Raw genomic sequence first — 15,413 nt, forward strand, 5'->3', positions numbered from 1 at the left:
TTCCTGCCCCTATACCCCCCCGCCCCCCCGTTATTTCTGTGCTTCTGTTTTCCCTTGCGTCGCTTGATATTATTGGTTGTTTGTAGTTTGTATTCATCTCCAGGAATCTGTTGCTGTAATTTGTTGGTATTAGTGGCGGATCTATAGGAGTTTTCTCCTCATATAAGTAGTCTCTTCCCCTTTTATACTTCATTCTCTTTTCTCTCTTACTTTTTTTTTTCTTTTTTCTTTTTTTTTTCTCCTCTTTTTTCCCCTCCCTTTTTCCAATTTCATTTTTGCACTCCTTTTTTTCTTTCTTTCTTTTTTCTCTTCTATATTTTTCTCTTCTTTCCCCCTTATCTCCTAACTCTCTTAGCTCCGGTGGCCACCTTTATTTGGGGTTAGTAATATCGTAAATGCAATAGTGTTCAGTGCCTGGTACGTTGTGCCTTGTTGTGTTGTATTTTGTGCCTTTAAATCAACGCAGCAGATTCAAGCAACAGCGGCCTCCTAATCACCACACACTCTGCCTGGGGAACAGTTGCTGTGTATGAAGCCTCCCTCCACCAGCCAGAAGAGCCACCACAGCTGTGAACAGCACCCACCAGAGGCTCTGCTATCAACAGAGGAGCCGCTGCTACTACAACCGCCCAAGGAGCAACCACAGCCCGAGGAGCCACTGCCACCCAGGGAGCAGCCACTGCCACCCAGGGTCCAGCCACTGAACGACTCAACAACTAGTCATGTCAGTGAGATCAAACATGGGTAGACAAAGAAACCCCCAAAGGAAAGAAAAGGAGGACTCGCCAGAAAAGCAGCTAAGTGAGGCAGAGATATGCAACATGACGGAAAAAGAATTCAGAATAAGGTTCCTAGAGTACATGCACTGGATGTTCAAGAAGCAAGAAGAAACAGATGAAAAAATCAACTACTTATGCAAGAAGCTAGAAGAAAGAGATGAAAAAATCAACAACTTAAGTAAGTCCCAAGAAGAAATGAAGAGCAACATAGCTGCAATAAAAAACACCATTGAAAGTATCAACAGTAGACTGGGAGAAGCGGAGGACCGAATTAGTGAGTTAGAAGACAAGGAAGCAAAACACATTCAAACTATACTGCAAATGGAGAAAAAAATTAAAAGGCAGGAGGAGAGCCTAAGGGAGCTTTGGGACAATATGAAACAAAACAACATACGAATAATAGGGGTGCCAGAACAACAGAAAGATGAACATGGATTAGAAAACCTATTCGAAGAAATAATATCAGAAAACTTCCCTGAGGTGGGGAAGAAAAAAGTCACACAAGCACAGAGAGTCCCAAACAAGGTGAACCCGAAAAGACCCACACCAAGACACATCATAATTACCATGGCAAATGTTCAGGATAAAGAGAGAATCTTACAGGCTGCAAGAGAGAGACGGAAAGTAACATACAAGGGATCTCCCATTAGATTATCAAACGATTTCTCAACAGAAACACATCAGGCCAGAACAGAATGGACGGAAATCTACAAAGTGATGCAAAGCAAAGGACTGAATCCAAGAATACTCTATCCAGCAAGGCTATCATTCAAAATTGAAGGGGAAATAAGAAGCTTCACAGACAAAAAAGGGCTAAGGGAGTTTATCACCACCAAGCTAGCCATGCAAGAAATGCTAAAGGGACTGGTGTAAAAAGAAGAATTATCAAGCTCAGAAAGATAACGGCCACACACACAAAAAAGAAATGGCTACAAACAAGTACCTTTCAATAATAACTTTAAATGTAAATGGACTAAATGCTCCAACCAAAAGATATCGAGTGGCTGAATGGATAAAAAAACATGACCCATATATCTGCTGTCTACAAGAGACCCACCTCATTAGAAGGGACTCACACGGACTGAAAGTGAAGGGATGGAAAAATATCTTTCACGCAAATGGAAAGGAAAAGAAAGCTGGGGTAGCAATACTTATATCGGACAAAATACATCTCAAAGTGAAGGCCATAACCAGGGATAAGGAAGGCCACTTCATAATACTAAAGGGATCAATACAACAAGAAGATATAACCCTGGTAAACATATATCCACCCAATGCAGGAGCACCCACATACATAAGAAAACTTCTGGAAGATATCAGGGGAGAGATCGACAACAATACAATCATAGTAGGGGACTTTAATACACCACTGACATCACTGGATAAATCCGCTAGACAAAAACTCTGCAAAGAAACGGCAATCCTAAATGATTCACTAGATCAGATGGACTTAATTGACATCTTCAGAACACTTCACCCCACAGCTGCGGAATATACATTCCTCTCAGCTGCTCAAGGGACATATTCAAAAATAGACCACATATTGGGTCACAAGCAAAGTCTCCCCAAATTCAAGAAGATTGAAATCATAAAAAGCATCTTCTCAGACCACAATGGCATAATGTTAGAAATAAACTACAATAAAAACAACCCAAAATACTCAAACACTTGGAAGCTGAATAGCATGTTATTAAATATTGATTGGGTTACCAATGAGATCAAAGAAGAAATTAAAAACATCCTGGACACTAATGACAATGAAAACACAACAATCCAAAACCTATGGGACACAATGAAAGCAGTCCTGAGAGGGAAGTTTATAGCTCTACAGGCCTATCTCAAAAAACAAGAAAAAATGGTAGTTAATCATCTAACTCTACAACTCAAAGAATTAGAAAGAGAGCAACAAGACAACTCCAGAGTGAGCAGAAGGAAGGAGATAATAAAGATTAGAGCAGAAATCAATGAAATAGAGACCAAAAAAACAATACAGAAAATCAATGAAACCAAGAGCTGGTTCTTTGAAAGGATAAACAAGATTGAAAAACCCCTAGCCAGGCTCACCAAGAAGCAAAGAGAGAGGTCCCAAATAAACCAAATCAGAAATGATAGAGGTGAAATAACAACAGACCCCACAGAAATACAAATGATTGTTAAACAATACTACGGGCAACTCTACTCCAACAAACTAGACAACCTGGAGGAAATGGAAAAATTACTAGAAAAATACAACATTCCAAAACTCAATCAGGAAGAATCTAAAAATCTCAATAGGCCAATAACTATGGAAGGAATTGAAGCAGTTATCAAAAAGCTTCCAGCAAACAAAAGCCCAGGACCAGACGGCTTCTCAGGGGAGTTTTACCAAACTTTCAAGGAAGAAGTCAAACCTATCCTCCTCAAATTACTACAAAAAGTTCAAGAGGAAGGAACACTTCCAAACACATTCTATGAAGCTAGCTAGCATCACCCTAATTCCAAAACCAGGTAAAGACAACACAATGAAAGAGAATTACAGGCCAATATCCCTCATGAACATAGATGCCAAAATCCTCAACAAAATCTTAGCAAATCGGATCCAGCAGTACATAAGAAGGATCATACACCATGACCAATAGGATTTATCCCAGGGATGCAAGGATGGTACAACATCCGTAAATCAATAAACGTGATACATCACGTAAACAAATTGAAAGAAAAAAACCACATGGTCATATCAATTGATGCAGAAAAAGCATTCGACAAAATCCAACACCCATTTTTGATAAAAACTCTCAGCAAGGTGGGAATAGAAGGATCATACCTCAACATAATAAAAGCCATATATGACAAACCCACAGCCAACATCATACTCAATGGACAAAAACTAACATCATTTCCCCTAAGAACAGGAACAAGACAGGGATGCCCACTCTCACCACTCCTGTTCAACAGAGAACTGGAAGTATTAGCCATTGCAATTAGGCAAGAAGAAGAAAGAAAAGGCATCCAAATTGGAAAAGAGGAAGTAAAACTGTCCTTATTTGCAGATGACATGATATTATACATACAAAACCCTAGAGACTCCATCAAAAAGCTACTAGATTTAATACATGAATTTGGCAATGTAGCAGGATACAAAATTAACCCCAAGAAATCTGAGGCACTGCTTTACACCAATAGTGAACTTTCAGAAAGAGAGATTAGAAAAACAATCCCATTTACCATCGCACCAAAAAAATTAAGATACCTAGGAATAAACTTAACTAAAGAGGTTAAAGACCTCTACTCAGAAAACTACAGGACATTGAAAAAAGAGATAGAGGAAGACATAAAGAGATGGAAGAACATACCATGTTCTTGGATTGGTAGAATCAACATCATTAAAATGTCCATACTACCCAAAGCAATCTATAAATTCAATGCACTTCCCATTAAAATACCAATGGCCTTCTTCAAAGATCTAGAACGAACTCTCCAAAAATTCATCTGGAATAAAAAAAGACCCCGAATAGCTGCAGCGATCCTGAGAAAGAACAAAGTAGGTGGGATCTCAATGCCAGATATCAAGCTGTATTACAAAGCCACTGTTCTCAAAACTGCCTGGTACTGGCACAAGAACAGACATATAGATCAGTGGAATAGAATAGAGAGTCCAGAAATTAGCCCGAACCAATATGCTCAATTAATTTTTGACAAAGGAGGCATGAACATACAATGGAGCCAAGATAGTCTCTTCAATAAATGGTGTTGGGAAAATTGGACAGACATATGCAAGAAAATGAAACTAGAGCACCAACTTACACCATACACAAGAATAAACTCAAAATGGATAAAGGACTTAAATGTACGACAGGAAACCATAAAAATTCTAGAAGAATACAAAGGCAACAAAATCTCAGACGTATGCCCAAACAATTTCTTCACTGATACAGCTCCTAGGGCAGTTGAAACTAAAGAGAAAATGAACAAATGGGACTACATCAAAATAAAAAGCTTCTGCACAGCAAAAGAAACCATCAACAAAACAACAAGAAAACCCACCTCGTGGGAAAACATATTTGCCAACGTCATATCTGATAAGGGCTTAATCTCCAAAATTTATAGGGAACTCATACAACTTAACAAAAAGAAGATAAACAATCCAATCAAAAAATGGGCAAAGGATCTAAATAGACACCTTTCACAAGAGGACATTCAGAAAGCCAAGAGACATATGAAAACATGCTCAAAGTCACTAATCATCCGAGAGATGCAAATCAAAACAACAATGAGGTACCATCTCACACCTGTCAGAATGGCCATCATCAACAAATCAACAAACGACAAGTGGTGGAGAGGTTGTGGAGAAAAAGGAACACTTGTGCACTAGTGGTGGGAATGCAGACTGGTGCAGCCACTATGGAAGGCAGTATGGAGGTTCCTTGAAAAATTGGAAATGGAACTCCCATTTGACCCTGTGATCCCACTTCTAGGAATATATCCCAAGAAACCAGAAACACCAATCAGAAAGGATATATGCACCCCGATGTTCATAGCAGCACAATTCACCATAGCTAAGATCTGGAAAGAGCCTAAGTGCCCATCAATAGAGGAATGGATTAGAAAACTGTGGTACACCTACACGATGGAATACTATGCTGCTGTTAAAAAGAAGGAACTCTTACCATTTGCAACAGCATGGATGGAACTGGAGAGCATTATGCTAGGTGAAAAAAGCCAGTCAATGAAGGAAAAATACCACATGATCTCACTCTTTCATGGATAATTAAGACCATTACAAACTTTTGAACAATAATAGATACAGAGGCAGAGCTGCCTCAAACTGATTGTCGGACTGCAGTGGGAAGACCAGGGAGGGTTGGGGGACTGGAGGGAGGGGAGTAAGAGATCAACCGAAGGACTTGTATGCATCCATATAACCATAACTAATGGACATAAGACACTGGGGGGTAAGGGAGGGCAGGGACTTGTTAAGGGCGGGGGGGGAAAAAAGGACACTTATGTAATACCCTTTGTAATACTTTTAGCGAAAAATAAAAATTAAAAAAAAAAACCAAATCAGCCAATAAAACTGCAAAAAAAAAAAAAAAAGGAAATTAAGCATTCACAGACTGAAATAAAGAATAACATACAGAAATCCAACAGCAGACAAAGGGATCCTAAGAATCAAGTCAAAGATTTGAAATATGAAGAAGCAAAAAATACCAAACCAGAAAAGAAAAAAGAAAAAAGAATCCAAAAATATGAAGATAGTGTAAGGAGCCTCTGGGACAACTTCAAGCGTACCAACATCCAAATTCTAGGGTTGCCAGAAGAAGAGAGGGAGCAAGATATTGAAAACCTATTTGAAGAAATAATGACAGAAAACTTCTCCTACCTGGTGAAAGAAATAGACTTCCAAGTCCAGGAAGCGAAGAGAACCCCAAACAAAAGGAATCCAAAGAGGACCACACCAAGATACATCATAATTAAAATGCCAAGGGCAAAAGACAAAGAGAGAATCTTAAAAGCAGCAAGAGAAAAACAGTCAGTTACCATCAAGGGAGTACCCGTACAACTGTCAGCTGATTTCTCAATAGATACTTTGCAGGACAGAAGGTAGTGGCAAGGAATATTCCAAGTGATGAACAGCAAGAACCTACAACCAAGATAACTTTACCCAGCAAAGCTATCATTTAGAATTGAAGGTCAGATAAAGAGCTTCACAGATAAGGAAAAGCTAAAGGAGTTCATCACCACCAAACCAGTATTATATGAAATGCTGAGAGGTATCCTTTAAGAAGAGGAAGAAGAAGAAAAAGGTAAAGATACAAATTATGAACAACAAATACACATCTATCAACAAGTGAATCTAAAAATCAAGTGAATAAAAAATCTGATGAACAGAATAAACTGGTGAATATAACAGAACCAGGGGCATGGAAAGGGAGTGGGCTGACAATTCTTGGGGGAAACGGAGTGTGGGGGGTGCGGGAAGAGACTGGACAAAAATTGTACACCTAAGGATGAGGACAGTGGGAGGGGTAAGGGCAGAGGGTGGGGTGGGAACTGGGTGGAGGAGAGCTATTGGGGGGGGGGGGGGGTAGGGGAGGGGGAAGAGGAATAATTGTAATAATCCGAACAATAAAGATTTAATTTAAAATAAAAAAAGAAAAAGAAAACCAGTTACTGCTCTTTGAATTAAAAAAAATAAAGCAGTGAGTTCCCTGGGTTTCTTTGTCTCCTTTTGTTTTTTGGTGTTTTGTTGTTCACTTTGCTTTGTTTTGCCTAATATATCCCTTATTGCATTCTGGAAAAGATACTACTTGAAAACAACAGGTGCAAATAAAAAAAGCATCAAGAAAAGATTGTTCTCTTTACTTAAAAGACCAAAAAAGAAAGGAAGAAGGAAAACTTAAGGCAGTAAGTTGCCTCTCCAGCAAATACAATATGACTCTATGATCACCTTTACCACTAGTCTAAAGTATACAATCAAATAAACAGGCTGGGCCAATGTCAATTTCTCAGTGTTAATATTGTATTACAATTATGCAAAATGTAACCACTTGAAGAACTGGGTGAATACTACACATTGTCTCTTGTCCCATATCTGTAACTTCCTCTTTTTTAAGTTTAAAAAAAATCAGTGTAACTCGTGAGAAGAATGTATTACAGTTAAAATCCTATATTTATCCAAAAAGCTTCAGAAAATATCTCAATAGGCAGCAACGGTTTTTAAAAATTAAAAACTAATCCTAACAAATTTCAGAAAATAGAATTATCATGTGACAGAAATATAAGAATGAAGATATGAGAAAATCAAGTGTTTATAAAAACTTTCACTTATCAGTTAAAAATTAGAAAATAAAAAGACCTACTTCTAAATCCATAGCAAACTACTTGTTTTAGATTCTTTTAATGACCATTAAAATTTATAAGTAAAAATTTTCTAACAGGAGAATTTTCTTGCATTAATAATAAAACATTTTCCACTGAGATTAAGAATTCTTATAAATATCATGTGAAAGTATACTGCCCAGGTTTTCCTTTCTGAGAAGAATACTCAATTCAGAATTTATGCCCCATTCTATGATAATAGCATCAATTTAAAAATTTAGTAACAGACATACTCCAATTTTTAAAAATTCAAATGCAGCAATTCTATAACTTAATTTAGTAATCAAGTGTAAAATTAATACTTTTCCTTCTTTGGAGCATGCTATGAAATTAAGATACTGTTAAGGTTCTAAAGTGCACAATGATAATAATAGATTGAATGTACTTAAAATCATTTTTCCTACATCAAAAGAATAAACAAACTGGAAACAAACAGCTACCTATTTTCACTCTTTTGCATATGCCTTTCCAATTTTCTCAGCACAATTATTAAAGAGGCTTTCTTTTATCATTGTATGTTTTTAGGTCTTTTGTCAAAATTATTTGCCCACATATTTAATGCAAATTTGTTTCTGGGCTCTCAATCCTGTTCCATTGGACTGTGTATTTTTTTGATAATACCATGCAATTTTGATTACTGTTGCTTTGCAGTATAGTTTAAAGTCAGGAAGTGAGATAGCTCCAACCTCATTCTTTTTTCTCAGGATTGCTTTGGCTCTTTTGATTCCATAGAAATCTGATTTTTTTTCTCTAAAAAGTGCTTTTGTCACCCTGGCAGGTATGGCGCAATAGGTTGGGTGTTATTCCATGCACCAAAGAGTTGTCAGTTCAATTCCTGGTCAGGGCAAACGCCAGGGTTGTGGGCTCAATCCCTGGTAGGGGGCATGCAGGAGGCAGCTGATCAATGTTTCCCTCTCACCAATGTTTGTCTTTCTCTTTCCCTTCCCTGCTCTCTAAAAATTAATTTAAAAAACAGAGACAGAGAAACAGCGATCAGACTGTCAATCCCCAGAGGGAAAGTAGGGGAGAGGAGGTAAGGGGGAGAGATCAACCAAAGGACTTGTATGCATACATATAAGCCAAACCAATGGACACAGACAACAGGGGGATGAGAGCATGAGTTTGGGGGTGGAGGGGTGGTTAGGAGTTAATGGGAAGATGAGGACACATTTGTAATACCTTAACAAATAAAGAAATTAAAGATAAAAAAATCTTTAAAATAAAAATGCCAATGTGATTTTGATGGAGATTTCATTAAATTTGTATATTGCTTTAACCCCTGGGTGGCTTGCTGGGCCTGAAGTGGACCCTACCCTAGACCAAATCCAGGGATTGGGGTGGGGGTCTGGACTCAGGGAAGGGTCCATAAAGTCAACCCTCCTATGACCTCCAGCTGGGAAAGTTGTGAGCACGCTCCAGCTATGACCACGGCAGATGCCCCACACCTGCTGGAGTCTTCACCTCCAGCTATTAGGCTGAGACTCGCCCAGTCCTAGAAGACATTGCACACCTGGTCTTCCTGCACCTGAGGGGCTAAGCACTGCCATGCCAAGAGAGCTGAAACCAAGGCAGGTGCAGGGTGTTCCCCCTGCCTTCCTAACTTCTCATTTTCACACCCACACTCCCAGGTTTACCTCTGCAGGTCAGTGATGGAGGTAGAGAAAGATTATGTGGAGTTGGTGCAGAATCTCACTCAATCTCCATTATTCTTGGGAGACCAAGTCCTTCCTAAAGATATAGTTCCATTTCCTAACTTGGCATCCCATTTAGGGAAACCCCTTTGGGATGCAGCATGGCACTGAATCTTTAGAGCAATCCCTCTGAAAAATGATACCATTTAGTACCCCTTCATATTTCCCCCCATAGTTCCATTCTTCGCCCCATTACTCTGACTTTGAAAGTCTGGTGAGTATAGAGCTAGGCTAAGCCACTGAAGTTCAAATGGGTTTGGGGAGACCCTGGGAACTGGGGTCAGTAGAGATCCCACCTCTATAGTCAAAGAAGTTGGGGAACCCCAGTTCTAGATTTCTACATGACAGCTGCCCTGATCAACCCTCAAACAGAAAGGCCAGGATCCAACCATGCCTCAATGGACCCCAGGGACATCTTGAAAGCCATTTCCCAAGCAGAAGAAAATTCATGCCAATCCATCATCAAAAGCACTCACGAAGATTTCCAAGAAGCCTGAGGCACCTCTCAACACCTCCAGCTGCATAGGAAATGAGGTGGGTAGAGGGAGTACAGAGAAGAAGCAAGCGAGTAGCTGAGTTCCCTATGGGCCCATGTACCCACTGGCATTGGGTGAGCCGAGGCAGAACTCTTTGAGAAGCAGGTTGTCCAACATGGCGGCCAGATATATTCTGCCCTGGTCCCAGGGGTCACTCACATTGTGGTGGCCAATGGCATAGACTATGAGCTAGCCCTTTGCCTCCTTAGACTGTCCCAGCTATCCCCAAGTGCTCAGGGGTAAAGTCAACCTGGCTGAGCATGTGCCTACAGGAGAGAAGGCTGGTGGACACAGCAGGATTCAGCATTTTCCTCCCCAACAGGTACCTGGACCAACCACAGCTCAGTAAGACAGACCAAGACTCTTCTACTGGAGCTTGTAAGGATCTGCTCAGGACAGCCCTCTTTCCTCCCTCTATTCCCACTAGACAGAAGAAGCACCAGAGAACAGAAGATACTCCAAACACTCAAGTCCAGCCTGGCTTTGGTGATAAAACCAGTGATGAGGAAGAGACCCAAGTTAATGCAGCTAATTTGGAAGCCCTGATCAGTGGCCACTACCCCATCCCTCCTGAGGGAGATGATGAGCCTAGTCCAGCCCCTGAGGGTCTGGATTAGTGGGTTTGAGCACAGCCTTCAAATCAAAAGGTGACCAACCACAAAACCCATATCACAGAAAAACTGGAAGTGCTGGCCAAAGCCTACAGTGTTCAGGGAGACAAGTGGAGGGCCCTTGGCTATGCCAAGGTCATCAATGCCCTCAAGAGCTTCCACAAGCCTATCACCTCCTAATAGGAAGCTTGCAGTATCCCTGGGATTGGGAAACAGATGGCCAAGGAGATCGTAGAGATCCTAAAAATTGGACATCTGCAGAAGCGGGACCACATCAGCAATAGTGTGCCTGTCTTAGAACTCTTCTCTAATATTTGGGGAGCTGGAACCAAGACTACCCAGATGTGGTACCATCCAGATGTGTTTCGGGAGCTTAGAAGACATCTGCAACCAGGCCTCCATGAATACTCAGCAGGCCATTGACCTGAAGCAATTCGATGACTTTCTGGAACTCATGCCCAGGGAGGGGGCTGCCTAGTTTGAGCAGAGAGTCCAGGAATCAGCTCAGAATTTCAAGCCTGGGCTATTGCGTGTGCCATGCAGTTCCTACCAACAGGGGAAAGCAACCTGTGGTGATCTGCACGTGCTGCTCAGTCACCCAGATGGCTAATCTCACCAGGGCATCTTCAGTCACCTGCTTGACAGCCTTCAGCAGTAAAGGCTCCTGACTGATGACTTGGTGAGCCAGGAGGAGAATGGTCAGCAGCAGAAGTACCTAATTGTGTGCAAACTCCCAGGACCAGGGCAACGGTACCAATGACTGGACATCATCACTGTGCTCTAAAGCGAGTTTGTGTGCACACTGCTCTACTTCACTGGCTCTGCCCACTAAAACCGCTCCAAGCAGGCTCTGGTCAAGACCAAGGGCATGAGCTTGTCGGAACACGGCCTCAGCGCAGCTGTGGTGCAGGACACCCAAGGTCTCAAGGTAGGGTCTGGCCGAGTGCTTCCCACCCCAATTGAGAAGGTTGTCTTCAGACTCCTAGGCCTGCCCTACTGAGAACCAGCTGTGCAGGACTGGAGACCCATGGTCAAGGTGGAAGGGGCACCCACTGGACCAGCTGCCCCACCTGGCTATCAGTACTCTCTAGCCTCAGCTGGCTAAACCTCACCACTTTAATCACCAGCTCCCTGGGCCTAAGGGAAAGGGCCAATCTAGCTCCCAGGGTCTGCCCTGCGCTCTCTCAACAAGAGCAGACTGCTCTCCCTTCTACTGCACAGTTACCCTTGGTAGAGATTTGCATGTGGCCCATTGCCCCATTTTAAGCAGAACAGGTGGCTGGTTTGAAGCCAGCTTCTTGTGCTGAAGGCCCAGCCATCCCCTTTCTCTACCCTGAGGAGGGTCTAGCTACTGAAGATGGGATGGGGCTTCAGGGGAAGAGGCAAGCAGTTCTGGCCCAGCATTACCCAAGACCCTTTAGAGGAGAATGAACCACTTCATGTACACCCTCTACCCACCTCATTTCCTATGCAGCTGGAGGTGTTGAGAGGTGCCTCAGGCTCTGTGAGGAAGACCCAAGGGCCCAGCAGAGTGCATTTGACATTCAACCTGCCTGGGGTCTCTGAGCTGCTGCAGTCCCTGCCCTGCCTTCTCCCACCCAGGGGGGCATGGAGAGGGGAGCTAAATGGGAGCCCAGAAATGCAAGTTAACTGCTCTTCATATAAGCCAAGCCTGAGTCAGCTCCTGAACTCAGGACACTGGTGGACATTAAAAGGGAGAATTTATGGAGTTAGGCGTTTCGGGGTGCCTGTCTACCCATCAACATCTTCTGTGGGCCCTCCCATAGAAAAGGCTATCTGGGAACATGGACAAAAGTGGCAAAGATTAGCCCAGTTAGCCTGGCTCATTGGTTGAGTGTGATCCTATGAACCTGGTGGTCATGGTTCGATTCATTGTCAGAGCACATGCCTGGGTTGTGGGCTTGATGCCTAGTGTGGGGCATGCAGGGGCAGCCCATCAATGATTCTCTCTCATCGTTGATGTTTCTGACACCCTCCCTCTCCCTTTCTCTGTGAAATCAATAAAAATACATATTTTTTAATAGTGAAAAAAATGTATATATACTAGTGACCTGGTGCATGAAATTCATGCACGGGGGAGAGTGTGTTCCTCAGCCTGGCCTGCACCCTCTCCAATTTTGGACCCCTCGAAGGATGTCCTACTGCCAGTTTACAGGGATCGGGCCTAAACCAGCAGTCGGACATCCTTCTCACAATCCAGGACTGCTGGCTCCTAACCGCTCACCTGCCTGCCTGCCTGCCTCATTGCCTTTAACCACTCTGACTGCCGGCCTGCTCACCCCCAACTGCCCCCCCCCCCCGCCGGCCCGCTGATGGTTTGCTTGGCCCCAAATGCCCTCCCACCAGCCTGATCACCCCAAACTGCCCCCCTGCTGGCCTGCTGGCCCCTATCTTCCCTCCCCACTGGCCTGCTCATCCCCACCTGCCCCCCTGCTGGCCTGCTCACTCCAAACTGCCCCCCCCCCACTGTCCTGATCACCTCCAACTGACCCCCACTGATGGCCTGCTTGCCCCCAACTGACCCCCCTGCTGGTCTGTTCACTCCCAACAGCCCCACCCCTCACCAGCCTGATCACCCACAACTGCCCTCCCCTCTTGGCCTCTAACCACCTCTACCTCAGTCCCACCACCATGGCTTTGTCCAGAAGAACATGTGGAAGGTCTCCTGGAAGGTCTCCCAGTCTAATTAGCATATTACTCTTTTATTAGTATAGATATATTTGTCTGTAAATATGGTTATGATTGCAGACATGAGTAGGACCAGGTAAAATTATATAGAATGGGCCTTTTATTACAGATGGTTTGCCATGTATGCATTTTTTCTAAAGAAAATTACTTTAAAAATTACTTTAAAAAATGTTTCTGGAAGACTTTGAGAAATTTACAGTATCTGCTTTTCTTCCAAGAAAGTTGTCACTTTTATGCCAGAGTGAGAATTATTTGTATGCTTTGTATGTCAGCATTGGGCCACTCTGACTGGGGGGCACTTAGCTTGACTTGAGAGTAATTATCTTGCTCATTGGCTGGGAGGGAGGGTGTGTGGCAGAGGAGATAAATACTGGGTTCTGGATTATTCATAGATTGCTGACTTCCTGGATTGATTGTGCAAGGCCCTCCTTTTATTGATGTCCACCTTCTATTGACAGACATCTACCCTGGGAGAGAAATGAGATGAAATTCTCTTTCTTTTCATTGTAAAAAGCATTTTAATTCCTAAAGTGTGATAAGGCCACCCAGCCATCCACAGTCAAGATACACATTTTCATGGAGGATGTTCCCACTCTTGAATTAATTAAAACAATTTCTTTTTAAATTTAAACTTTCTTCTATAACTATTTTCTTGTCACTTAAAAGCTAGTTTTTTTGAAACTACTTGTGGGCTTGATCTCCAGTACAGGGCGTGTAGGAGGCAGCCGATCAATGATTCTCTCTCATCATTGATGCTTCTATCTCTCTCCCTCTCCCTTCCTCTCTGAATCAGTAAGAATATACGAGAGAGAGAGAGAGAGAGAGAGAGAGAGAGAGAGAAGAATATATATGTTTGCAAATAAGAAAACATGTATTTGATGCTCTTAGAAGTCTTATTTTCTTTCATTAAAACTTGTGCAGTATAGGGAACTCCATAGATTCTCTTAATTTGAAAGTTAGGAGGAAAGGTACTAATTCAGAGTTCCTTGGGAAAATGTGTCACATATATTTTTTTATGTTTATTTTTTTTAAATCAAAAACGGAAATATTTTCTATTCAAAAAATATATTTGGATCTAAATATCTTCTATCATTTTAACCCTAAAAATATCAATTTAAATATTTTAAAAATGGTTGGGATGTTTGTTTTTTTTAAATAAGTTAGGTTACTGGAGTTCTACATGTTATTGGATCACCTGGGGTAATTTTCTGACTGGAAAATTAAGAATTATAGTCAGAGGGGAGGACATGAGAATTTTTAAAGAATGTATTGAATTTACTTTAGAAGCTGAACCTCTCTTATCATGTGACTTGTTTTGTATGTTTGTTAAACTATATTATCACATAAGCATTGCTACTATTGGGACAAACAGTGACAGCTGATTCAGGTCATCTGAATGTCCACTGTCTGTTTTAATTTATATGTTCGTTTTGACATTGCCATATGCTCAAACTTCAGTGGAAGTCATGAGAACCTATTATTTTTATCTGCTTCCTCCTTTACATTGGAAATATTCTTTTTTACTCAGAGGGACCTTAATTTTGATGTAAGGATTGTTTCTGTTGCCAACTTTTTTCTTCCTTGCCAAGTAAGAGAGTTGTTGTGAACTATTCAGTGATGCCTTCCCCAGGATATTTGCAGATGTGGTTGGGAAAAGTCATTTCATCCCCGACTTTTGCATGTCAGGTGCTGGGGTGCCCGGGTGCCGCCTTGCCTGCGGCTGGGCTCTGCGATCGCGATGGCAGATCACAGGGCCGCAGGCAAGGCGGCACCTTCGGTCACAATCACCGGCTGGAGGCGGTCAAAGGTGTCCCCAGTTCTCAGATCCAGGGCTGAGGGCCAGGTCAAAGGCAGCCTCCAGGGCCGCCTTTGCCCTGCCACCCAGCTCTTGCCTGCTGCCTGGGTTTCCAATCACCGTTCTTCCGTCCTTCCCCTTTTGCCTCCCATCATTGCGCCTATGTATGCAAATTAATCGCCATCTTTGTTGGCGGTTAACCACCATCTTTCTTGGCAGTTAATTTGCATATCGCCCTGATTAGCCAAAGGGAAGCATAGCAAAGGTATGGTCAATTACCCTTTTTGTCTTTTATTAGATAGGATAAGAACTGAAACAATAAATCACACAGAAGAAAACATTGGTACTAAATTTAAGGACCTTGGTCTTAAAAGCAAAAATGAATAAGAGTATATCAAACTAAAAGGCTTCTGTACAACAAAAGAAACCACAAA

The 15,413-nt window shown here is 42.1% G+C and overlaps 1 protein-coding gene and 1 pseudogene across 6 annotated transcripts in view; one reads left to right on the plus strand and one right to left on the minus strand.

The window, feature by feature from the left end:
- The window catches only part of LOC139000587 (lysine-specific demethylase 6A-like), a 266,067-nt gene that overhangs the window by 124,766 nt on the left and 125,888 nt on the right, over positions 1–15,413 (minus strand). The window lies entirely within an intron of this gene.
- Positions 6,548–11,580, plus strand: LOC139000644 (DNA polymerase lambda-like; annotated as a pseudogene).

Source organism: Myotis yumanensis, unplaced genomic scaffold (assembly GCF_028538775.1).
Source record: "Myotis yumanensis isolate MYYU_CA2020_CCGP unplaced genomic scaffold, mMyoYum1.0.hap1 SCAF_24, whole genome shotgun sequence".
NCBI lineage: Eukaryota > Metazoa > Chordata > Mammalia > Chiroptera > Vespertilionidae > Myotis > Myotis yumanensis.